Source organism: Bos grunniens, chromosome 3 (genome assembly GCF_055505025.1).
Source record: "Bos grunniens cultivar Pamir isolate PY7600 chromosome 3, Bosgru_T2T1.0, whole genome shotgun sequence".
NCBI lineage: Eukaryota > Metazoa > Chordata > Mammalia > Artiodactyla > Bovidae > Bos > Bos grunniens.
Window position 1 is genome coordinate 712,774 of NC_141167.1, and position 25,819 is coordinate 738,592.

At 54.5% G+C, this 25,819-nt stretch overlaps 1 long non-coding RNA gene across 2 annotated transcripts; it reads right to left on the bottom strand.

Annotated features, from left to right (window-relative positions):
* Positions 1-859: 859 nt before the first annotated feature.
* Positions 860-3,269, bottom strand: LOC147374763 (uncharacterized). 2 transcript variants are annotated; one of them, XR_015154308.1, is made up of 3 exons: positions 2,659-2,787; positions 1,967-2,470; positions 860-1,490 (listed from the first exon to the last, which is right to left on the bottom strand). It is a non-coding gene; the product is annotated as an uncharacterized LOC147374763 (long non-coding RNA). The 2 variants fall into 2 exon arrangements; XR_015154307.1 differs by having other exon boundaries at positions 860-2,470; positions 2,659-3,269.
* Between the last annotated feature and the right edge of the window lie 22,550 nt (positions 3,270-25,819).

The following is a 25,819-nucleotide window of genomic DNA, read 5'->3' on the forward strand; positions in this document are numbered from 1 at the left end:
AACAGATGGAGAAACAGTGGAAACAGTGACAGATTTTATTTTGGGGGGCTCCAAAATCACTGCAGGTGGTGACTGCAGTGATGAAATTAAAAGACGCATGCTCCTTGAAAGAAAAGCTACGGCCAACCTAGACAGCATATTATAAAGCAGAGACATTGTTTTGCCAACAAAGGTCTGTCTAGTCAAGGCTATGGTTTTTCCAGTGGTCATGTATGGATGTGAGAGTTGGACCAGCAAGAAAGCTGAGCACCAAAGTATTGATGCTTTTGAACTGTGGTGTTGCAGAAGACTCTTCAGAGACCCTTGGACTGCAAGGAGATCAAACCAGTGAATCCTGAAGGAAATCAGTCCTGAATATTCATTGGAGGTACTGTTGCTGAAGCTCATACTCCATGTAGGGAGATTCCGTGTAGGGAGACAAGCCCTCCACCCTGTGCACTTATTACACCTCGTGTGCAGTAAGTCGGGGGCAGACAGTGACACAGAGCCCCCACATCCCAGAGGGACTCCACAACCCATCCGTGGGTCCACCGTGGGGGACACTGACAGACAGCCCAGGGGCGGGATGAACTGTCATGTGGTCCCCTGTCCCCTCCTGATGGGAGGGGGACTGATGGAGCCATGGTCAGTCTCCACAGGCCAGTCTCCACCAACCAGCCCCCACCCCCAAGAGACAGATCTTAGAATGATTTGGCCAAGTTAACAGAACAGCTGAGTGAACTAAACTAAGTCCACGACATCTCCACGGGCCAAGTGGTTTACAGGACAGGGGTAGGGGTTGGGGGAACGTTGTCGAAACCCACTGTCGTGCGCATCCGAGCGTGAAGAAGGGCAGGTGTCGCACAAATATTAGAAAGCATGAATAACACGTATTTTATTACCCAGCTTCTTTTGAAACTAAACACTATTTGCCAAGTAGTCTCCCAGGAAGGGGAGAAACGAATCACTGTTTCCAAACTGTTGGGCCATTTTTGAAGTACATTTGACTTACAGAGCTGTATCAGCTTCAGGTGTACAAGAGAGAGGGTAGACCCTCGTGGACATTATCACGTGACTAACGCGGCACGGCGAGTTGCCGTCTGCCTTCACACGGGGTTGTTCCGAGGCTGGTGCCTGCACGCGGCTCGGTTGCTTTATGCCTGGAGGGCTGAGCCTCTGGTCTGTGACCCGCGCCACTCGTTGCCGCAGCTTCTCCCCTCGGGCGACCCCCTGCACCTTCTCTGAATCTGTGGGTCTGTTTCCATTTCTGTTTGCTTGCTGTGTTTTTAGATTCCACATATAAGTGAAATCATAGACTATTTGTCTTTCTCTGTCTAATACTTCACTTAGCATAACACCCTCCAGGTCCATCCACGTTGTCACAGGTGGTAAGCTCTGATTCTTTTCATGGTTGGTAATGTTCTACCGTGTTCGTGTGCGACAGCTTCTTTATCCTTCCACCTGTCAGTGGGCACTCAGGTCACTCCTTATCTTCACTCTTGTGAACAGCGCTACAGTGAGTATAAGAAAGCATGTGTCTTTTCAAGTTAGTGTTTTTGTTTTCCTCAGAAAAACACCCAGAAGTGAAGTTGCTGGATCCTAAGGTCATCCTGTTTTTAACATTTTGAGGGACCGCCATAATTTTTTCCATAGTGGTTGCATCAATTTACATTCCCACCAACACACGCTCTTTACCATTTAAATTTAGGATAGCTTTATTTTTACAACATAAAAGTGTTTCTTTCATGTAATCTACAGTGGAAATAGTTCTTGATATACCTTATATCAGCCATGTCCAACTCTTGGACCCCAGAGACTATACAGTCCATGGGATTCTCCAGGCCAGAATACTGGAGTGGGTAGCCTTTCCCTTCTCCAGGGGACCTCCCCAACCCAGGGATCAAACCCAGGTCTCCTGCATTGCAGGTGGATTCTTTACCAGCAAAGCCACAAGGGAAGCCCAAGAATACTGAAATGGGTAGCCTACCCCTTCTCCAGTGGATCTTCCTGACCCAGGAATCAAACTGGGGTCTCCTGCATTGCAGGCGGATTCTTTACCAGCCGATGGGAGGGACTGCGTCACCCACTGAGGCGTGTGGGACCCCGGCAGAAGAAGGAGCGCCCCCAGAGGACCGCCAGGGAAGAGCCTGTCAGGGCAGCACTCCTCGGTGCCGCCCTCGGGTCTGGAGGGTGAGGGGCATCGGATCCAACCATGTTCCTCACTCATCCTTTGCTTGGATGAGGCTCTGGGTCCAGGGGTCGACGTCCATGCCTGAGGGTTCCATGCAGGGAGCCAGGGTTACTATGGAAACCTGAAGGCACTGACATCAGCCCTCACCATGTGCTTCAGAGGTTCCATAAGCAAGCGCTGCACCGCCTGGAGCAAGCCTCACCCCATCCCCGAAGGAGAGCCTCTGGGGCCCTCGAGGTGCACACAACAGGCATTTTCAGGGGCTCCCGGCCACACAGAGAAGTGATTGAAATGTTCAGCCTGCAGATGAATAAAACGTTAAATTGGAACAATTTCTGCCACTTAAACTTTTAAATCATACATTGTTAGAAAATTGGATGCAAAGTCATACTGTTAATAAAATAGTGAGACTAAAAATATGTTGTAACAAAATATATTATTCCTAAAATACGTGACCATTTCAAATGCTCAGTACTTTAAATACCTACCTCTTAACGTCCACTTTGCAGGACTTGGCAGAGAATGAAGACTAAGGTGCTGTCTGGGGGTCCGGGAGAACCACAGTGAACAACAGAAGAAGACTCAGATCTATGGACCGTTGCGATGCCAGCGTGCCATCTGGTAAAACCTGTATGTTTGTCTCCAGGCCTTCCGACTCAGCACAACGTTTACCAAGCTCGTGTTCAAAGTCTGAGTTAACTGTTAACACGAGGCTGTCATCCTGGACAGCAGGCATCCTCGCTGGGCACACGGGGCTGTGGGCACCACAGGGAGCATCCACTGGCTGCACGGCCTCCTGCCCGGCAGGGCTCTGCTGGAGTCTCCATGGGGCTAAGGCCACTCACAGGCCAGGGCCGCCCGGGCCTTCTCAGGAAGACGTCATCCCAATGGTCCACGTGCCTGGGGCAGAAATCCCCTGTGACGGCTGGGGCACATCGCCTAGATGGCCTCACAGAAGAGGCTGCCAGAGGCTGAAGGTTGAGGCCATCCTGCTGGGTCTGGCAGGAGTGAGAACAGGAGAGGAGGCTGGGAAACTCCTGGATCCATCATCTCGGAATATTCCAAATGGCTGACTTTCAAAGGTGATAAACATTAGGTTCTATAATAAGGTCATAAAATACAGGAATTGAGCACGGAGCTCCTGGCCATCAGGGTCTGCACAGGAAGGAAGTTCACACCACATCTAGGACCCAGAGCATCTCCTGCACTTAGCCGGAGACTCTTGAAAACCTGACTTTCTTCAGCAATCAGGCACCAACCTCAGTGGTCCCGAAACAGTCACCCTCCCAACCTCGTGGATGAGGCTGCCCCAGGGCACAATGAGGTAGGGAGCAGCCCTGCCCTCTAGGACACCTGGTCAACCCTGGCCTGGGACATTCCCCTCACAAAAGCAGGTACAGAGCTGTGGCTCAAGCCCTCCCTCCCCAACTGGGTAGCTGCCCCTGGAAAGGGAAGGGGCAGGAAGCAGCTGCGGTCAGCATGGCATCACCCACAGCACCCAGCGGGATCCCAAGGACACAGCGAGGCATCAGGATTCCTGCTCTAACAGAAGCTCCAAGGTCAGAGGCCTGGGCTTCAGAAGCCGGCTCCTGAAGTTTGTTCATCCTCAGATTTTTATCAGCATCTCACAACTCTGCTAAGATGGGCTACAGGGATCAGTGTATATAAAACTCAGGTGCAACCAGAGCAGAAGGAAGCAAGGGTGCTTGCTGGACCTGGCCCCCTTTGCCTCCCTGCCCAAGTAGACAGATGGGGTCTCTGGTCCTGTCCCGTCTGCCTCTGTGAGAAGACTTGTGCACACACCCTTTGTCATGTGGCATGCGTGTGCTCCCCGAGCTGCACGATTCCAATGTGTTTTCTGCCCCATCAATGAGATTTCCATCAGCCAATCAAATGTTGTCAGATGTCCCAAGAACAGATGCATTAACACATGCGCATGTGGCTTTGTCTCTTATGCTCCATCACAGGGGAGGGGCAAGGCCAGGTGGCCATAGGACAAGGAGGGTGAGACACACGCGGTAAATTCATTGCACGAGCGTGAGAATAAGTGCCTCTTGTGAGCCAGAGTATCCGGGCAGCTTGTCACATGGTGTTGCTTCCTCAGCGCTGACTGATACACCTGCCTAATGCCGCCTGTAAACTGTGACTCAATCAGCTGACAGGCATCCGTGGAACTCCAGATGCTCCCTTGGTCCTGTGAGAGCATCTGAGATGATGGGGCACAATGCTCACTCTCAGAGCTTCCATCCCAACCTGGGAGGACCTGGGTGTGATGGGCCCACCTGGAGAGGCACTAACATTGAAGTCCGTGGCCTAGATCATAAGGCCAGCAAGGGTTTAGTCAAGTATAAGAGAGGCTTCACAAAGCATCCAAAGGCCACGTCCTTAGGCAGGGCAGGCGGCTCCCAGGCAGCCTGGGTCTGCCAGGCAGTAACAGGCAGGAGGATGGGCCTTCGGTCACTGCTCCCCTCTCCCCGTCAGGCCACCGAGGCCCCCAGACACTGGCTGCTCCCCCACTCTCACAAGCAGACGGCTTCCCACCATTCAGACCAGGGAGACTCCATCTCCCACCAGACAGGGACCAGCCCAAGACCCGCACCCTGTGGGGACAGGCAGCCCCACACCCAGAACTTTCTGCGTCCAGAGTGTCTAAGATGAGCGAGCAACAAGCAAGCACTCCAAGAATCTCATTGCCCCTGGGAGGTCAGGGCTCATTCTGTTTCCCCACCGCCCGTCCTGTTTGTTTGACAACAACAGCTCCTGAGAAGGGCTTTGTCCCAAAACCTTGAAAACCCTGCCATTGGTGGCTCCTCATTCTCCAAAACCTGACTGACTTCACTTAAGACTTTTAGGCTAAAAATCCGGAGGGAGAGAGAATGAAATCTAGATGCAGGAAGGCATGCACTGCACAAAGTGGACCCATTTATTCAGCCAAGGATAATTACCAGTCACTGTTCTACAAAACGTGACACGGATTGGCTCTTATTTCGCGAAATGGCTGGAAGATGGTGGACTAAGGTTTATGTTCAATCACAGTGAAGTGAATTCTGTTTTCCGCTGACATCCATGGAAGTCAGAGTGGCTTCTGATAGAGCCAGAGCCCACAGTAAACTTTACCCAGAAGACCGAAGCCCAGACTCTGACTCCTGATCCTGAAGGGGCAACAGTTTAGCCAGTTCAGCCAGTTGGCGGAGATCTTAGCACCATGTAATAGACATAAGCTTAAAAACCCTGCGTCACCGCCACAGACGTTAAGGACCCAGCAGAACAAGCTCCTGCCCACATCGCCCAAGCCTTCTGCTTAGCCAAGAGGCCTGTGTCCTCCCCAGGTCCGCATCCCTCTCCACCCCTGAAGAGCGGCTGAGCCCCCCGAGGGATGAAGGGCCAAGCCTCCAGGAGCCCCCGGTCCTGGCACGAACAAGCCGTCCTTTCCGGCTCGTTACCTGGTCTGTAGGTGGAACCAGCCACCTGCAGGTGACCGGCGAGCTGCTCTGTTTTCTCCCCAGATGCTCTCGGTGGCTGTGCGTTGGATTCCCTGGATGTTGCCCTGTTTATGGGCTTCCGGTCCGCCGACAGGCCCACTCCACGTCCCAATCCCTGGACCTGTGGATATGTCCCCTCTCAGGGCCAAAGGACGCTGAGGAAGTGACTAAGACCAGAGACCTGAGGTTGGGACTGTGTCCCAGACGGTCCAGAGGGTCTGACCTGTGACACGGACCCCAGCAGACAAGGAGCACTGTTTTCTCTGCCCTCTGAAAGGGGTCAGAGACGCTGGGTGGTGAGAAGGACTCTGCCCACCATCGCTGGTTTGAAGGGACAGAGGCTGGACAGCCAGGAAGCCATCTCAGTCCCATGACGGTGAGGAGCTGAGCTGTGCCCATGCTGGGGGAGCCTGCAGACAGAGGGGACTCGCCCCAGACCTCGGATCAGAGCCCACCCCTCCCTGTCACCCACGCAAGGCCCTGGCCAGAGGGCCTGACTGCCCTTGACCTGTGACTCACAGGAAGAGCTCACAGATGTGGGCCTTGACCTACTGTCTGCAGGGCGCCTGTGAGTGGCCTCCAGAGACTGTGCAGGGACACTGGCACATTTGACCCAGAAAAGTGCTGCCCATGGCCGCCCAGCCCACGGCCACCCCAGCCCACGGCTGCCCAGCCCACGGCCCCCAGCCCACAGCCACCCCAGCCCACGGGGCCAAGAATCAGATGCCCTGTTGCCGCCACTCCCTGACCCTCCAGATCCACCCCTGGAACCAAAGTGACAAACAGGGAGTGATAGAAACAGCCAGCTTTCCAAAATGACAAGGCAAGCCAGAGAGAGTAGACAGAGATCTTTTTTCAAAAAAATGAGAGCGCAGTGGCACAAAAGTCCGAGACCTGAAGTGAACGTGTGTTAGAAAGAAAGAGAAAAGAAAGTGAAGTCACTCAGTCGTGTCCGACTCTTTGCGAACCTGCAGACTATATAGTCCATGGGATTCTCCAGGCCAGCATACTGGAGTGGGTTGCCATTTCCTTCTCCAGAGCATCTTCCGAACCCAGGGATCAAACCCAGGTCTCCTGCATTGCAGGCAAATGCTTTACCCTCTGAACCACCAGGGAAGCTTGTGTTAGAAATTCCCAAAAGGGGAGCCATGGGCCCCGAGACACCATCCAGTCTGCCTCCTTGAGCCACAAGCCCCCCAAGAACCCCCAAGTCTGCCACCTTTAGCCACATCCGGGTGACCTTTGGGGAGGACCGGGTGTGGTCTGGGATGAGGTCGGCTGGGGTCCCTCACAGAGCTCAGCATGGAGCAGACAGCACAGTCCATGCACCCACCCAGGAGGGAGCAGGCCGAGGGGGAGCGGGGCACTGACTGCTGCCCCCCAGGCCTGCAGTGAGGAGCCCCTTCCCTCCTGGTTCCTCCTGTCGCTCCAGACGACTGAGCAGCCCAGACCTCTCCTACCCCAGGCCTCCCTGCCCACCCTCCAGCATCTGCTCTCAGACACTCCCTACCGCTCGCCTCCTTCCTCTGCCCTGGGCTCAGCAGGCACTCCTGTCTGAGCAGTGAAGGGCCCTGACTCGGCTTCTCCAGGCCCAGCCTGGCAGCCCCCAACCATGCTGACCAAAACCCGGGCTGAAGCCCCCAGAGAGCAGCACAGAAGCAGGACAGGCCCTGGCCTGGTGTCAGGGGCAGGTTGGGCACAGGCTCACATGAAGAAGGGGTCAGGCGCCACACCCCGCGTGTCCACACAACCTGGAGTCCTCTGGACGCAGCCGCTCAGGCCTGGAGGAGGCTGGAGCTGGGGCCGCGGGAGGAGGGCCCGGGTCACACCAGGTTGGCTTCTGACTTAAGCTTCGCGTGGCCGCTAGGGAAGCACTGGCCATGCAGCTCTGGGCTGGATGCCGCAAGGAGCCAGTGCTCGGGTCCAGCGCTGTGCAGATGACCACGGAGAGGCCACAGAGGGCTGGGGCACAGCCAGAAATGACGGGAAATCTCCACAGGACGGCTAGCTGCCCTCCAGGAGGGCACGTGATGCTAGGTGCCAGAGCAGCAGGCCTCCCTGCAGCCCCAGCCCCGCTTTGCTTTGTCGCCGTGACGGCAGGGTCGTCCTGATCGCGTCTTTGCTTTGCACTCACAAACTAGGCGTGAGCACTGCAGGACGACAGCAGGTGATGGGTCAGCTCAGTCACAGGTGCTCGTAATTCAGCCCCAGGTTCCGGGCAGGCGGCAAGCTTGTGAGGGGCCCAGATTCAGTGGCTGACTTACACCGGCACCACCAGCCTCTGTCTGTCCTCTGCTTCTCATATTTGCCGTGGGAAACGCAAGTTTTAACGATTGTGAGTCAAATTATCGAGGACTCTTGAAGAAAACAAGTTAACAGTTCTGTGGAAGACAGACTAAGAAACAGTTATGGTAGCATCAGACACCAAGGAGGGAAATCAGCAGCTCTCACCGAGGACACGGTGAAGGCAGACGGTGTCCATCGCCGCCCCAAAGAGCATTTCTCCTCCTCGAACGCTCTGATGCCGCGAGGCCAGACCTTTGAGCAGAGTCCATGTCCCTCCAGAAACAGAAAGCTACCTTCATCTCGGAAACTCCTGGAAGTCTCTTCTCTTCCAAACCCTTCTGTCACCCTGGGCTCACCCCACCGTGCGCCTGCCCTGAAGCTTCACAGGTTCCAGGTGGCGCTGCTGGTAAAGAACCCACCTGCAAATGCAAGAGACATAAGAGATGCAGGCTTGAGCCCCAGGTCAGGAAGACCCCTGGAGGAGGGCATGCAGCCACTGCAGTGTCCTTGCCTGGAGAACCCCATGGACGGAGGAGTCTGGCGGGCTACAGTCCACGGAGTCACACAGAGCCAGACACCACTGAGCGACTTAGCACGCACGTGTTTGTACCTGAGACATTCCCACCACGGGATGGAAACACGTAGTACAGCCCTCAGGGGAAGATGGAATTTTTGCATCTCTGATATCCGCCCACAAGTAATGAGTAATACCAGCCCAACGTCAACCAAAATAGCTTTCCAGAATTGTGATTCATGACTCCTTCCTCTTTGATAAGAGTTTTCAGGATGTAGTCCGTGTTTATGCTAGGTTGACGTGGCATGACATGTTAACATGCTACCATGACATGCTAACTTCCTGTCAACAGGAGGGTCTGACTGTTTAAGGGCCACGTCCGGGAGCACGTGGTCTGTCTCTGCCCCTGGCTGCAGGGGGACAAGACCAGCACAAGACAGGAAACCAGCCCATGTGCATCTGACGGGCGCCCAGGCCCTGCGACCAAGTTCACGTCACCCAGAAAACCTTGGGGAACAACCGAGAAAAAGCAAGCACCCCTGCTTCAGCTAGGGCACCCAGGCGGGGAGCAGGCTGGGACCGTGGGGAACAGCGTGTCGGCCCGCACACGCGACAAGCTGATGCATCCGATTCACAAGTCAGGGAGATCCGTTGCTCACACAGAGCAAGCAACCCCGCAGGGTTTCACTGGCCATTCAGCTTTGGCATCTTTACCCACGATGCGGTTATGAAATATCACCTCTCTGTTCCTGAAGAAGGGGCTGCAGCCGCCACCCCCATGGTGGACAGCTCTCCGCGTGCTCCAAAGCCGAGGCGCTGACCTGTTCTCCTGTGTCAGTCATCTTCAGAATCTAGCTGTGTCTGTGGCCTTTGAGAAGAAGGGCTTGTTCGACCTCGTGCTGATGTTTTGCTGTTTCTGTTTCTATGCAAGGAAACATTTATCTGCCAAGAGCACGTGCTTGGGACACGTGAACTGATAAGGAAACACAATCCCAGCCTGCAGCGTTTGTGCTTGCACACCTGATTCCATCCAGGAGCTTGTGTAAGAACAAAGCCGTGATGCTCTGTAAGTAAAACACCACTAATTTCCACATTAAGAAGGTGAAACTGTTGTTTAACTTCACAGACTAAGCACTCTATACACTGCCGGCTTATTTTTTCTCATTATAAATTTTAAAAGACATTCAAAAAGTGAATAGGAACTTCCATGTTTAGCTAAGATGCCTTAACAAGAGTGAGACTTAGTCTCTCACTACAGACAATCATAAAACCAAACAAACTATGAGGGGAAGTGCTTCCCAGCGCTGAGCCGCCCTAGGCACAGGTGTGCGACCCCTCGGAAAGGAGACAAGCCCACAAAGCCCCTGAGCCTCACAGCCCAGAGGCTTCCCCACAGAACCCACGAGGAGGCGGAGATCAGGGCGCACCACAGACAGACGTGGCCCGAGGTTCTGGGAAAGAAGCCAGATGTTTACAGCATAGAGAGAAAACCGCTGCCAGTCTGCCCATCGACAATAAGATGAGGACTTCCCTGGAGGTCCAGCAGTTAAGAATTCATCTGCCAGGGCGGGGACACAGGGCTTCATCCTTGGTCCTGGAAGATCCACAGAGCAGTGAAGCCCGTGCACCGCAGCTACTGAGCCTGGGCTCTCGAGCCTGGGGGCACAGCTACCGCAGCCCACACGCCTGAGGGCCGTGTTCTGAAACAAGAGAGGCCACCGCAACAAGAAGCCCACCTCGAACGCAGAGTGCAGCCAAGACGACAGAAATAGTTTTTAATGTTTTTTAACTCAAATGAAATAGTAACTTCTCAGGCCAAAAAAAATCATCACCAGCAGATTCTCATTACAAAACAAAAAGGTGAAAGATGCTCTTCCAGAAAAAAGAAAGTACACCAGATGGAGATTTGGAACTCATCCTAAAAAAATGAGAGTCGTGTAACAGCTAGTCAGGGAAAGCTAACCCCTTGCCCACAGCCGAGTGAAGGACAAAGTGGCGCTTGAACTCAGTGCAAGAAGAGCAAGAGGTTTTGGAGAAATGCCAATGAGAAGCCTGGCCGGCCGCTGAAGCAAAATCAGACCAGGGCCACCCTCAGACCGCAGAGTAAAGCAGCCAGAGTGCCCGTGGCATGAGTGTCCAGACAAAGCCATAAGGTCCCAGAAGAAAAGGCAAGGAGCCGTGGTTGCTCCTGGGAGGAGAAGGGCTCCTCCAGCTGTGGTCAGACTCAGTGGGCACTCAGGGAAAGGCAGAAGCACCCGACCACGTGAAACCGGCCAAGCCTGACGACAAACCATCGGCAACAGAGAGACTGGGGGGCGCACTGGGGAGACAAGCCACAGAGACCACAGGAGACCCTCTCCAGCCGGGCCGGCCCCGGGCCAAGAAGGGCGTGGGCAGGTCCGGACGGGCGCAGGGGACAGCAGCCTCCTGGGAACCACCGCCCTGGGAGGGAGGTTCAGACTGATGATATGGACACCTGGACCCTTCATTTATCTTTGGATGTCATCACTGGAGAGTCGCCTGCACAGTTGGGGCACAGGGGTCCCAGCCCGAGGCTACCAGAAGCTCCCAGCATGCGGGACCACGTTTCCTGGGGCAATCCCAGGATCTTCCTGCTGTAGGATCGGCTCACTCCAGGCTGGCCTCCCGCCAGGCGCATATTACGCTGTGATCCCTCATATGTGTGTCAGATCCCTCATATGTGTGTCAGTCTACAGCAGCTTTTTAAAAAGCACCAGCACTGCTGCTGGGCTGGTGATGAGACATCTTCCCAACTTCCTGTGGATTTTTATGTGCTTCACAGTTTCCTGCAGCAACCAATAGAAAAGAAAAAATTTATATACGCTTGGAAATTCCAGACTGCCTTTGACCTTGGTTTTCTTAATTCTTTTACTTTTTGTTTCTGTAGCTTCACTTTGTTCATCCTAGACTGTCGTGTGTTTTCATTCATGACTAATAAGGTGGAAAAGCCAAGGGCGCGTTCTGAGGACAGGAGTGTGTGTAAAAGGCAGCCTTCCGCTGCTGTTTATGACACTGGTGGAGGCTTTCTTGAAAGGACCACCTCCAGCCACACAGAGGCCCCTTCCTCACCGAGAGGCACCGCCCTTGAGGGCTGGGCTTTGAACAGAGATGAACATAGCCTCGGTACTCGTGGAGGCTCAGCTGCAAGTCCACCGCATGGACGGGACTGGTCCCAGGGCAGGGGCCGGCCTGGGCACTAACTCGCCAGAACTGCATAGAAATGCAGTGGTGAGACTGAGTAGACACAAACCTGAGCAAAGTCCAGGAGACAGTGAAGGACAGAGGAGCCTGAGTGTGTGCTGCGGTCGTGGGGCCACAGAGTCCGACACGACTTAGTGACGGAACAGCAGCAGAGCCGCCTCCCAGGCTCGAGCCTGCTGTGAGGCGCTGAGACTCGCCGCACTGCGCATTTCCTTTTACCTGCGATGCTGCTTTGAATACCTTCTTTAGTTCTTTTTGATGGGGGCAGGGTATGAACACAAGTGCTTAATTTTAATGCAGTGCATTTGTCAATACTTTCCATAGTGGTCTGTACTCCCTAGAGTAAAAATACAAGTCGCCTTGGAAAATTAAAAGGAAAAAAAAAAAAGAAGTGCAAGGGTGAGGCGAGAAGCTGCAGCCTCCTCCAGGAGGAGGTGTTTTCCACTCTAATCGTATTTTCCACCTCATCTGTGCAGTACTCCGTGCTGGCACTGGCCCTCGGCAGGGGGTCTAATTTCCCCCAAAATCAGCACATTTGTCTGTTATCTTTGGCCAAACTGCTGAGGTGATTTTGTTTTTAAGAAGTTTTCAATGTGCTCTTTGAGGGGAATTACCCATAGTAAGCGTGTTAGATCAATCATCCATTCTATCACCCAGCACTTAACCGAGAAAGACAGTCACTTATGACCAAAAAGGGCATGTAAATAATCATAATTGCTAGATAGAGAGATGGATGGATCCACAAATGGGATGATGGATGGATGGATGGAAGGAAGGATGGATGGATGGAAGGAAGGAAGGATGGATGGATGGATGGATGGAGAGATGGATGGAGAGACAGATGGATGGAAGGAAGGATGGAAGGAAGGATGGAAGGATGGATGGGTGGAGAGACAGATGGAAGGACGGGTAGATGAGGGCAGCACCCATGGGAGGGGCCTGGGGGCAGCACCTGAGGGAGAGGAGGATTCTGAAGGTGGCCTTCGTGCTGACAACAAGCTACCATCATGTGAGGAAGGTAAATCAGGCCAAGGACACGCAGGTCCTTCAGGACAGAGTGACTGCAGAGAACCCTCACGTCTGTCTGTGGCAGCAGGAGAGCCTTCCTGCAGCGGCAGCTGAGTCCAGTTTCCATCGTGCCCTTCAGAGACACCGCAGTCCCCCAGGGCCCCCTCTTCACAGCAAGTTTGGGAGAATGGAGCCAAGACAGTGATACAGAAGGATGTGAGCTCACTGCCTCCGTGAAAGCAGCAAAATCACAACTACCTGCTGAGCAGCCATTGACAAAAATCACTGAAACCCACCAGAAAAGATACCCCACAGCCACAGACAAAGAAGCCACAAGAAGGCAGGAAGTTCGCAGTTGGGGTAAAATCAACAGGCTCTGCCTTGGTTATTCCACTGCAAGTGCAGCGACTTGTGTGACTTTTTCAAACAACCAGCATTTGTGATCATTGATTTTTTTAATTCTTTGTCTATCTCTGATTTTACCGTTTACTTGTTTTCTAAATATAATCAATATATTGGCTTTATTATTTTCTTCCTTCTACTCAGTTCAAGATAAATGTACTCAATTTTTCCAGCCTCTTCTGGTTGAAGTTGCGTCATTGATTCTGATTTTTCTCTTTTCAAACATAAAAATGTGGTACAGAAATTTCCCTCTAAAACTACTTTAACTTCATCCTGTACTTGTTGAAATGTTGCATTTCATTTCTATTCACTTCACTTTGTTTTCCAATTTTCCTGTGATTTCTCGTTTGATCCAGTGGATTATTCAGAAAGTCAGACACCCACGAAGATGTGACAATGACTGAGATTTTTTCTTTCTTTTGAAAATGGAAGCATGGACTGCAGCTGTTCAGACCATGCCACCCACAGGAGACCCACGGGTGGGATCCCAGGGGGCTGAGTGGGGCTGCTGGGGGCAGTCAAAGCCCCTGGGGGGCCTGTAATCAGAGTCCAAGGCTGTTAGAGAGCCTCCCTCCCAGGACGGCCACCCCACTCGTCCCAGGGCTGAGGTGGACCACGTGGAGCTGGGGTTAAACTGTCTGCACGACACCTGCCACCACAGCCCCCAGCCCCGCCTGGGTGCTGCTGCCCCAGGAGGACCTGGAAGGACTGCCTGTGCTGTCTCACACACACGTGTACACAGGCGAGGACCAGGACACAGCGTCCGTGTTGTCTCACACACACGTGTACACAGGCGAGGACCGGGACGGACTGCCCATGCTGTCTCACACACACACATACACATTGCCGAGGACCTGGAGGGACGGCCCGTGCTGTCTCACACACACATGTACACAGGCGAGGACCGGGAGGGACCGCCCATGCTGTCTCACACACACATGTACACAGGTGAGGACTGGGACGGACCAGCTGTGTTGTCTCACACACACGTGTACACAGACGAGGACTGGGAGGAGCCAGCTGTGTTGTCTCACACACACATGTACACAGGCGAGGACCGGGATGGACCGCCCGTGCTGTCTCACACACACATGTACACATTGCCGAGGACCTGGAGGGACGGCCCGTGCTGTCTCACACACACCTGTACACAGGCGAGGACTGGGAGGGACCGCCTGTGTTGTCTCACACACATGTACACATGGGGGTGGGTGTCGTGCTGTGTGTGATGAAATGCTTCACTCTCACTTGAGGCTCGGATACCGCGATACCTGGTTTCCCCCAAGTCGTCATTTCCTGCTTCTAAACAAGTTGAAAATTTTCAGCAAAACTGCTCTCTCAACTCTGCTTTCCTTCCGACTACCGGCCCCATCCATACACCATGAAGAGGGAGCCGCCAGCCTCCCGTCGGAGCGGGGAGTGCACCTCCCCATCCCTGGGTGCACATTCGGGGTCTGAACAGTCTGAGGGCAGCAACACCAGACCCCGGGTGCAGGTGACAGGAACGAGGCTGAAGGACGCAGGGGGCATGCTCACATCACGTGCACGCGCACACACGCAGCTCCCAGAGCCCACACCAGCACCAGTCCATACCTCCCAGGCCCCCCGCCTCCCAGCCCAGTGAGCCGGCCACACGGGTGATATGGGCCCTGAGGGTCCAGACGGGCTCTCCTCTTCTCAGGCTCCCAGGGGCCGGACCAGGTCAGCCCTCAAGGGCTGCCCCCTCAGCAAGCGGCTGCAGCTCTGTGCCCCAGCACCTGGCCGTCTGGGCCGTCAGCCCGTGGAGACGCCTGTGGGGCGAGGGAAGGACCTAGGTGCACTTTAGCAATTTCCCATTGTTTTCCCTCATTTGGATTTTTGCTCTGAGTCTAATAGTAGCATAAACACAAGCACACTCACGCACAGACACACACACACACAGTTCAATCAAGAGCCAGGGGATCTAATCCACCAAGGCACCTGCCTCAGCCTTGCTCTGGTGCCCTGAAGGCAGAGCCTGGAGGAGCCACTGGGCTGGGGGCCCCTCGGGCTTCTTGATTGCCTTGACTTCATGATCTGACACAATAACTTGAGACCAAGGGAGCCCCCCACCTTCTAGACCAGGAACGTGGCCAGGGGGCTGAGAACCCCTCCAGAGAGCGTCCCTCGGCCTCTGAGTCTGATGTGGGGCTGTTTTTCTCATCCCACTGGAGAGTCTGTAGCCACCTTGGGGCCGAGGGCCACAGGCCTGGTTCTCATTTCAGGCCCAGAGCCCCTGCAGGAACCAGATCCTCTCCAGAGAAATATACATCCAGTTTGGAGATCCAGACACTGCACACGCAGCACTCGGGGAACAAGCTCGTGTCCCTGAGGAGCCAAGTGGGAAGTCTGCAGATTCTGGGTGCGGGGGCTGGGCAGCAGGCAAGACTCTCACGGGAGGCCCTGGAGGAGTCACCTCTCCTTGGAGACAAGCTGGGAATCTCATTAACCAAAATAGCTTCTGACGTCACAAGAAAACTTACAGCATTCCAGGGACAAGTAACATGTTACTCCTTCAGTTCATGGTGTTCTTTTGAGCAGAAAAGCAATAAAAACCTAAAATAAACAGCATTTTGTTAATGTCTATGGCGTTCCCTCTCTGCTCACATAAAACAGTTGTCAGCACAAACTCTAAAAATAACATGAATGCATTTTTTGAAGTGGTTTCAGCACTCGCTTGGGAATGTTTCCATGAGCCGTGTTTTCCTCCAAACGTCCCTCGGTGTGGGTGGCTTTCTGCAGCATGACTTCAAGATGAATTTCTCTGCCTCACTCTGAGCTTCAACCAAAATATTTGCTTCTGCCATTAAACCAGGCACTGGGTGAGAAAAAGCTAGCTAATCACAGCGTCTCACACGGCGGCCAGGGTCCTACCCCGTGCCCAGGCGCAGACCTGGGGCTGACCATCCGCTTGGCGGGGTGGAGGCTGAATGTCCCACAGTGGCCGGTACCATCCACCTGCTGGAGTCGGAGGCTGTGGGATGCGCCCACTGCAAACCCACTCTGGAGTCAGCAGCTCCTCAGACTGGGCAGCCTGTGCCACCCTGTCCCCCACCAGGGGCAAATGTGGCTGTCCTGAGTCACAGAGTGGCCTGCGCGTGACTCCAGACATTCCCAGATGAAGCCAGCTGGCCTGGTCAAGGCACGGCCCTCATGGGGGACCCGCCAGAGGAGAGGCTGCCAGGGCCCCAGGCTGAGAGCCTAACGCAGCTGCTGCTATCACGGGGCCACCATGCTCCCAAGGGGGACACCTGGTCACCCCTGCTGCCAGGGGCCCACATGCTCCTGAGGGGGACGCCTGGTCACTCCTGCTGCCGGGGGGGTCCACGTGCTCCCGAGGGGGACGCCTGGTCACCATTGCTGCCGGAGGGGCCACCATGCTCCAGAGAGGGACGCCTGGTCACCACTGCTTCCGCGGGCCCACCGTGCTCCAGAGAGGGACGCCTGGTCACCACTGCTTCCACGGGCCACTGTGCTCCTAAGAGGGACGCCTGGTCACCACTGCTTCCGCAGGCCACTGTGCTCCTGAGAGGGACGCCTGGTCACCACTGCTGCCGGGGGGGTCCACGTGCTCCCGAGGGGGGCGCCTGGTCACCACTGCTTCCGCGGGCCACCGTGCTCCAGAGAGGGAGGCCTGGTCACCACTGCTTCCGCGGGCCACTGTGCTCCCGAGGGGGATGCCTGGTCACCACTGCTTCCACGGGCCACTGTGCTCCTGAGTAGGATGTCTGGTCCACTGCCAATGGGCCCCCACCTCCAAAGCCTGGGGTTTTCTGAGAAACCTCCATTCTGGACATCAAAGCCCAGGGACCCGGGGCCTCACTCGGCTCAGGGTCCAGGAGAGGTGGGCCTAGACGGTCTCTGAGGGCTCCCAGCACACTCCGCCATGGCCGCAGGGCATCCGGAAGGGTCAGGGGCCCCCCAGACCCTCTCCCTGGCCCCAGTGCTCTGGCCCCAACATGGAGGCCATGGTGTTGGCCCAGGAGCAGCTGAGAGGAGACAACAGACCACTCCCGCCCACCTGCCCTGCTGAACTGAGTGGGAAACATCAGACCAGGGTGCGCAGGGAGGCCGAGTAGGGCCGGCGCTAACCTGACCCCTGGCCCAGAAGTGCAGGTCCTAGCCAGGCGCCCAGAGCCAGGAGTGTGGCGACAGCCCACCCGGGCCTGCAGGCAGCCCTGTCCCCAGAGCCCACCACACACACAGGCTGGGACTCCGGGACCTGCCACCCAGGGCCAGAAGTGTCGTGACAGCCCACCCGGGCCTGCAGGCAGCCCTGTCCCCAGAGCCCACCACACACACAGGCTGGGACTCCGGGACCTGCCACCCAGGGCCAGAAGTGTCGTGACAGCCCACCTGGGCCTGCGGGCAACCCCGTCCCCAGAGTCCACCATGCACCATTTCTGTAAGGATGCAGTTTCCTCCCCTACCCAGGGTCACGGCGCAAAGCCAGGGTGTGGGGGGCGGGGGCCAGAGCCCCCTCCCAACCAGCCCTCAGTGGGAGATCTGACACTGCCTGAGAAATGGGAACTGAGATCAGAGAGCCACTTCCCGGGAGAAGGCCAGGCCAAGGGGTGGGGGGATGTGGTCCGGGGGGGGCCGCAGGGGTGGAAGGTTGCAGGGCCAGGGGTCTGGGGGGGCCCAGCGGGGCCGGGAGCGCAAGGTGAGCTTCTGAAGGAAAACTTGACTCCCAGGAAGCACCACAGATGGCACACCTGCTACGCAGGTTGAAAAGCGAGGTGGGCGGCTGGGAGAGGGTGATGGGGCCCCTCACACCTTGCAGACACGGGGTCTCCACTGTCACCCCAGCACGGGGCCTCAGTGCAGGCAGCAGATCGGAGCCGAGACTGTGAGGCCAGCGACAAGAGGTCACTGAACGCCTGCTGTCTGTCCACACGCAGTCATGGCACCCATGGCAGGGTGGCATGGATGGGCACTGCATGGTACAAGATTGGCATCTTGGGAGCCAGGGCCTGGCCTAGCTGCCATCCCAGCAGAAACAGGGTGTGCCCAGCCCACAGCCACCCCGTGGTCTGTGACCAGACAGTAGGCGGGAACAGCTGGGCCCGGGTCCCTTCCCCGAGCCCACAAGAGTGCCATGCTTTCCCCTACTGCATACCTGGGCTGGAAGCAAGTCCAGGTGCCCAGTAGAGGAGCACACGGCAGCCCACTCCAGTGTTCTTGCCTGAGAATCTCGTGGACAGAGGAGCCTGGCGGGCTACAGTCCAAAGGGTGGCAAAGAGTCAGACACGACTGAGCAACTAAACACACACACACACACACACCAGATGCCCGTGGCCTCCAGGCAACCAGGTCTTAGCTCCCACAGTGCTCCCTAGAGGGGCAGGATGTGGGGGAGGACTCACCCGGGGCACCTGGGCTGCTCCCGCCTGACACTCCGCTCACAGAAGGGACCCCTTTTCCAGTCCCCTCGCCCTCCTGCCGGGGCTCATCAGCTTCTGCTGGAAGTCAGAACCTGGACAGAAGCTAAGTGTGTTCACTTGTGTGCGTGCACATGCCAAGTCACTCAGTCACGTCCAGCTCTTGGCGACTCCATGGACTGCAGCACGCCAGGCTCCCCTGTCTGATCCCCATGTCCTAGACTTTACTCAAAAGCGTGTCCATTGAGTTGGTGATGCCATCCAACCAGCTCATCCTCCGTCGTCCCCTTCTCCTCCTGCCTTCAATCTTTCCCAGCATCAGATGCACTTGTACTTTTGCTTAAACACAAACAAAAGCAAAAATATCCCAGCTCACCTCAGCCGCAGGGAAGCCAGTTTGCACATGAGGAGAATCTACATGGCCCCAAACCCAGGTCAGTACACTAGAATATTCCAAGGACCAGGTCTGAGATAAACCAACTCTCAGCTGAGAGCTGAGCAAGCAGGGGAGGCACTGGGTCTGAATCACAGCCTGCGGTGGGGTGGCGGGGTGCTGCCCTGCTCTCGCCTCACACTCACATGAAATCACACGGTCACAACCACACACTCAGTCTACAGGAAATGAAATCAACCCACCAAGCCATCAAGGAGGGTTACACGTGAGCAAGACACCTCGTCCATGTTTGTGTCGTTCAAGGATTTTGCCCGTTTCGTCCAAGCTGTAGAATCTCCGTTGATCGTAACATTTCTTTCCTATCTGTAGCGTCTGTAGTGATGTCTGTCTCTCTGATACTCTTTCCTCTTTCCTCTCTTTCAGTTAAGTTCGGTTCAGTCGCCCAGTCATGTCCGACTCTTTGCAACCCCATGGACTGCATCCCTGTCCATCACCAACTCTCAGAGTTCACTCAAACTCATGTCCATTGAGTCAGTGATGCCATCCAACCATTTCATCCTCGGTCGTCCCCTTCTCCTCCCGCCTTCAATCTTTCCCAGCATCAGGGTCTTTTCAAATGCGCCAGCTCTTTGTATCAGGAGGCCAAAGTATCAGAGCTTCAGCTTCAGCATCAGTCCTTCTAATGAATATTCAGGACTGATTTCCTTTAGGATGGACTGGTTGGATCTCCTTGCAGTCCAAGGGACTCTGAAGAGTCTTCTCCAACACCACAGTTCAAAGGCATCAATTCTTCGGTGCTCAGCTTTCTTTATGGACCAACTCTCACATCCATACCCTGACTACTGGAAAAGCCATAGCCTTGACTAGATGGACCTTTGTTGACAAAGTATTTATCAACTGCATTGATCTCAAAGAACCTGATTTTCATTAATTTTTCTCTATTGTTTTCTATTTTCTACTTCATTGATTTTCCCTATAGGTCTTTGTTATTCCTTTTTTCTGCTTACTTTGTATTTAATATGCCTTTTCCTTTTTCTAAGGTGGAAGCCAAGGTCATTGATTTGAGAGTTTCCTTAGTTCCAAACTGGTGTTTAGTGCTGTAAATCCCACTAAGTACTGCATTAGTGGCATTCCACAGACTTTGATGTGTTGATTTCCAATTTTGTTTAGCTCGGAATACTTTCTAATTTTCCTTATGATTTTTCCTTGGACTCACGTGTTGTTATAAATGTGTTATTGGTCTCCAAGTAATTTTGGAATTTTTCCAATAAGTTTGTGATATTGATTTCTAATTTAGTTCCATCGTGGTCATGGAACATACTTTGTGTGATTTGATCTTTTTTCTACTTATTTAGACTTGTTTTATGAATCAAGAGAGAATCTGTCTTTGTAAATGTCACATGTGCACTTGGAAATGAGTTTTCTGCTGTTGATAGGTGAGTATTCAGTGACTGTCATGGTCTCTACTGGGGAGTCTGATGTCAACAGAGCAAGTCCAGGTTTTGTTTGGTTAGTGTCAGCCCAGTGTATCTTTCCCCATGTTTTACTTTTCACCAGCTCATGTCTTCATTTATAGTTTCTCATAAGCTGCTGATTCTTTATCCAATATGATCCTGGCCAGTGACAGTGGGAAACATGCTCAGGCCAGGTGAGTCTCAGGCAAGGCGAGTCTCAGAGTCGTTTGCACTCATCCTTCTGACACTTCTTTCCTCACCTGCACATGTCAGTCAACATTCCACTAGAGACTCCAGAGGAACCTCTGCAGGTGTCTGAGCATCTCGGCTCCCCCAGGTGAGTGTTAGTACCCCCTCCTCCAGGGCCTGCAGTCTCTTGGGGGGCAAAGAGAAGAGCTGTGCCAACTGTAGGTCTCACCTCGTTTTTCTCCATCTCCCAGAGGCCACTGCCTCTCACTACTTGGTGCCCAGTGTATAAAACTAGTTTCACACTTTTCCCTTATTTGTGGTTGTTTTCAGTGTGAGAGTGAACTGGTTGCTTTTACTCCATCTTGGAAGGACGTGCAAGGCCTAAAATCCCTTCACTCTTTCCCTGAGTCAGGACGCAGCCAACACAGGCAGCAGTCTGGGGGGTCTTCATGCACTTGAAGGGCTCATGGGACATGCTGGCCAATTCAGGTGGTCAGGACGGCCGGGCCAGGCATCGGCTGGCGCTAATGGCTGTGCTTGCCCATGACTGGACACCAGCCGGTCAGCTCCCAGGGCTGCCTGTGTCTCCCCCCAAGGAAAAACAATGGTGAGCGTGAACCCCACTTACACAAGAGAGTGGAGGGCAGTGTCAGCCTCTGACTTTTTCATGTTCCTTTAAAGTAAAACCAGGCACTGAGGCTCATCAGCCAGTGGCACCCCAAGCAGGGACTGACCCCACCGCCCTCCCAGGGGGACACAGGGCAGACAGACCCCAGACCCAGCCTCCTGCTGGTCCTCTCCAGCCCCCAAGAGGCAGCAGAGGGTCCAAGTCCCCTCAGATCAGAAGACGCTGCAACGGTAAAGGACACTGGTCTCCCCTGAGGAACAGGGCCAGCCCTTCTGGTCCAAAGGAGACAACTGTCTTGAGCCTGGCCCCGCACTTGAATCTGTGCTCCTGTAACTGACCTGTCAGCCCCTCCCCACCACTAAAGGCTGTACCAACCTTAGACAGGTGCACATTCATGGTCAGCTTGCTGGGCACCCAAGGACAGGCACGAGCTGCCCAGTGATAAAAGAGGGGAGCTGACAGGTGGCAACCATTCGCAGTAGTGGCCAGGCTGTGAAGGACTTAGCGGTGAACAGGCTGTGTGCTCATAAGAAGCAGAGGGGTCTGGGCCAGGGTGGGACCAGGAGGCCGGCCGGGCACTCAGAGCGGGGACATCACACCCAGGGATGCCCCTCGCATGGGGCCATGGGCCCTGCCTTTCCCAGATTGAAAGGGTGGCGCCCGATCAGAACAGGACACAATGATTGTTAACTATGAGCCCTGAGTTCAGCATAAGAGCCAACAGCCAGACCCACATGGGTTCAGAACCAAAACCCAGCCACCTTCCCATCTTCCCGTCCCTCTAAATGAGGCAACCCATGTGTTCATTTACTCTACTGTTTAAATCATCAGGTGGATGGAAGACGGCAACCAACATCTCAACAATTTACCCCAAAGGTCCCGATTCTCTCCTCTCAGCTGCTTGGTTTCAGCCTTACTTCCTGCCATGGCTGCACCAAGACCCCAGCTCTCCTCCCCTGGTGGTGTCTGCTGGGGTCTCTCCTGAGGCGTCTGGTCCCAAAACATCTTCATCCCCACAAGACCAAGTCCATCTGAAGGACTCTGCCAAAAACTAAAATAGCCGGGAGGCAAGAGGAGAGTTGAGAACACACACTGGCAGGGCAACAACGAGGGGCGGAAGACTGAAATCACCCAAACACCCAACAATGCCAGGTGAATTCTGAAGCGGGAGCCCGTCAAACACCACGTGGGTCTTGGCGTGTGTAAGAGCTTGGAGCGGCAAGGGAGGACGTGCCCTGTCACGTGAGGACACAAGGGGCAAAGTGATAGATTTTTCCTCCTCAGCCAGACAGAATGAAAAAGAGAGACGGGGGAGAGAGACCAGGGGGGAGGAGGAAACACGGGTCACCTGCCAAGGTCACACTTCACGGTGTCTTCCAAGACATTTGCAGCATATTCCAAAGTGTGGGATTTTGTTCTAGAATTCCCACTTCTTAGGTAGTTTTTATCTCAGGAAAGTAACACGCATGCCTGTTAAGCAATTTTGTGACCAAAAGTTTACGATGAAAATGGACTCACCCTCCTCCATCTCTGAGGTCCACACCCAGAGGTGTCTGCCATCCACAGGGTCGTCCCGGGCCAGGAAGGACGCAGCTGGCTGTGTGCCTGGGAGAGCGCTGCTATCGCCTGGGGCTCACCCAGCGAAGCCTGTGACATGGGAGGCCGCCCCCCACCCCTACTCCTCCTCCGAGTCGACACGCACGAGTCTCCTTTTCTCTCATCAGGAGGGACATTCTGGAAGGGAGATGCGCGTCTTATGTGTGTGAGTCCTGGGGATGGGCAGAGCTAAACGCCCAGAACCAGACCTCAGGGTAACACCCATGACCAGCTGGTTGGATCTTCAATCTCTTTTTGGACAAAATCCAGATCCCCTAGAAATGCACGTGACAAGCTCTGAAAGCCCCCCTGCTCCAGTCCCCACGTCACAAACCTGATAAAAGTAAATCCTTAAATTTGCTTCAGCCATCCCAGCAGGGCAGAGGCCTGGAGCTCAGAGCCAAAAACGCTCTTGGAAATCACAGCAGAAAACACTCCCACAAACCAGATCAGTCTGGTCCCAACACAGCTCAGCCTCAAAGGAAACTGAAAAGGAGCAAATGGGGGGACTGAGCTGCTTGGGGCGACATGAGATGCGGGCTCAGGGGTCCAGGTGGAGGAAGTGGGGAAGGAAGTTGGGAGGTGGCCCTGTCTGCAAGCCTGCGGAAGTGGGGAGTGGTTGTCACACAGCAGTAGCTGACGGATGTGTGTCTAGTGAACACGTGGAGCAGAGCGCAGTGGCACTCAGGCAGGAGCTTTGCTGTCATTGACAAGTTCATCTGAGCGCATGGGAGCTGGACGTCCACCTGGATGAGTGCCCCACTTCCTGCTCAGCTTCCTGACCTTGGTGATATATCCCCAACCCGGCGCCAAACAGCAGCACCCAGCACCTGGGGCAGTCCTCCCGGCTCTCACCCCACCTTGCTCACTCCAGGACGGCCTGAGAAGGGGCCTTCTAGCCTGGAGTAGCAGCATTCCCCATAAACACACCCGGTTGAGAACTGGTAAGACAGGTGGGTCAGGAAGGAACCAGCGTCATGGGTCTCAGAGCAGTAAACAGGACAGCAAAGTCTCCTTGGAGCGGATGTCTTCACCCTTCAGCGCAGAATCTGGGGTGCATCACTCGGCTGACTGCCCCACGAGTAGGATGTATCCACTGGTAAAATGAACAAGCTATTAAAAATGGTAAATAGCACTGATGATAATGAGACAGACTTGAATGATGATTTGTGTATCTGAAATCATAATATCCAGGCAGACACAATAAGACATAAAGAAGCCAGAAGACACACTGGTGATTAAACTCAACATCAGAATTTAGTTTCAGCAGAACATCATCCATGCCTTTAAAGTAGGGCTGTTAGTTTGAAACGGGTTGATTTTGAGGGTCTGATCAGCACTGGTTTCCATCGTTCAGCACCCCTCTAGTTTGTCTGTACTCGGTGTTCAGTGCAGTTCAGTCACTCAGTTGTGTCCGAGTCTTTGTGACCCCACGGACTGCAGCACGCCAGGCCTCCCTGTCCATCACCAACTCTCAGAGTTTACCCAAACTCATGTCCATTGAGTTGGTGATGCCATCCAACCATCTCATCCTCTGTCATCCCCTTCTCCTCCTGTCCTCAATCTTTCCCAGCATCAGGGTCTTTTCCAATGAGTCAGGTCTTCACATCAGGTGGCTAAAGTATTGGAGCTTCAGCATCAGTCCTTCCAATGAATATTCAGGACGATCTCCTTTAGGATGGACAGGTTGGATCTCCTTGCAGTCCAAGGGACTCTCAAGAGTCTTCTCCAACACCACAGTTCAAAAGCATCCATTCTTCAGCACTCAGCTTTCTTTATAGTCCAACTCTCACATCCATACATGACTACTGGGAAAACCATAGCCATGACTAGATGGACCTTTGTTGGCAAAGTAATTTCCCTGCTTTTGAATATGCTATCTAGGTTGGTCATAACTTTTCTTCCAAGGAGTGAGCGTCTTTTAATTTCACGGCTGCAGCCACCACCTGTGGTGATTGTGGAGCCCAGTGCTCAGTGTAGCAACATGATAACGAGCCTGTTGATCCTCTCCATCTGCAGAGACTGCCCATGTGCCACTCAGGGTCCTGGTCCTTGGGAGCTGCAGTAATGAAAGCACCACAGACCAAGTCCAAGACCAAGTGCCAGCCCACCTCCTGCTTGAGGACCGTCAGCCGCCACGGGTTCCTCACGTGAGGGAGGGGGGAGCTCCCTGGAGGGGTCTCTGCTACCACCTCCTGCTTGAGGACCGTCAGCCTCCATTGGTTCCTCACGTGAGGGAGGAGGGAGCTCCCTGGAGGGGTCTCTGCTACCACCTCCTGGTTGAGGACCGTCAGCCTCCACTGGTTCCTCACGTAAGGGAGGAGGGAGCTCCCTGGAGGGGTCTCTGCTATGGGGCTACTGCTGCTAAGTCGCTTCAGTCATGTCTGACTCTGTGCGACCCCAGAGATGGCAGCCCACCAGGCTCCCCCGTCCCTGGGATTCTGCAGGCAAGAACACTGGAGTGGGTTTCCATTTCCTTCTCCAATGCATGAAAGTGAAAAGTGAAAGTGAGGTCGCTCAGTCGTGTCTGACCCTCAGCAACCCCATGGACTGCAGCCCTCCAGGCTCCTCCGTCCATGGGATTTTCCAGGCAAGAGTCCTGGAGTGGGGTGCCATTGCCTTCTCACTGATCCCAATATGAGGCTCCACCTAAGATCCCACCTCCTCCTGGAGGGCCCTCCTCCTGACACTGTTGCCCTTGGGGTAAGGATTTCAACACAGGAATCTGGGGGCCACAGACATCTGGACCATGGACCCGGGTTCAGACATGATGACAATTTTGCCGGCAGGACCCTGAGCTTGAAAAGTGGGAGAGCGCCCTTGTCACAGAGGCCACTGGGGCTGGATGGTGGCCAACCCCTACCACCCATGCAGGTGCTTCTACCACAGAAGGGAGGGGCTGGACTGACTCCAGCCCCACGGGATGGGCTGCCCAGCCTGTCCACCTCTGCCCAGGTGAACCCAGGAGCCCACGATTCCTCGTGAGAGCCCCTTGCCCACGAGTGCTCTGCCTTTGTGAAAGCCCGTACCAGCATGGAGGAGTCAGTTACAGTCTCCATCCTCAAACTGTGACCC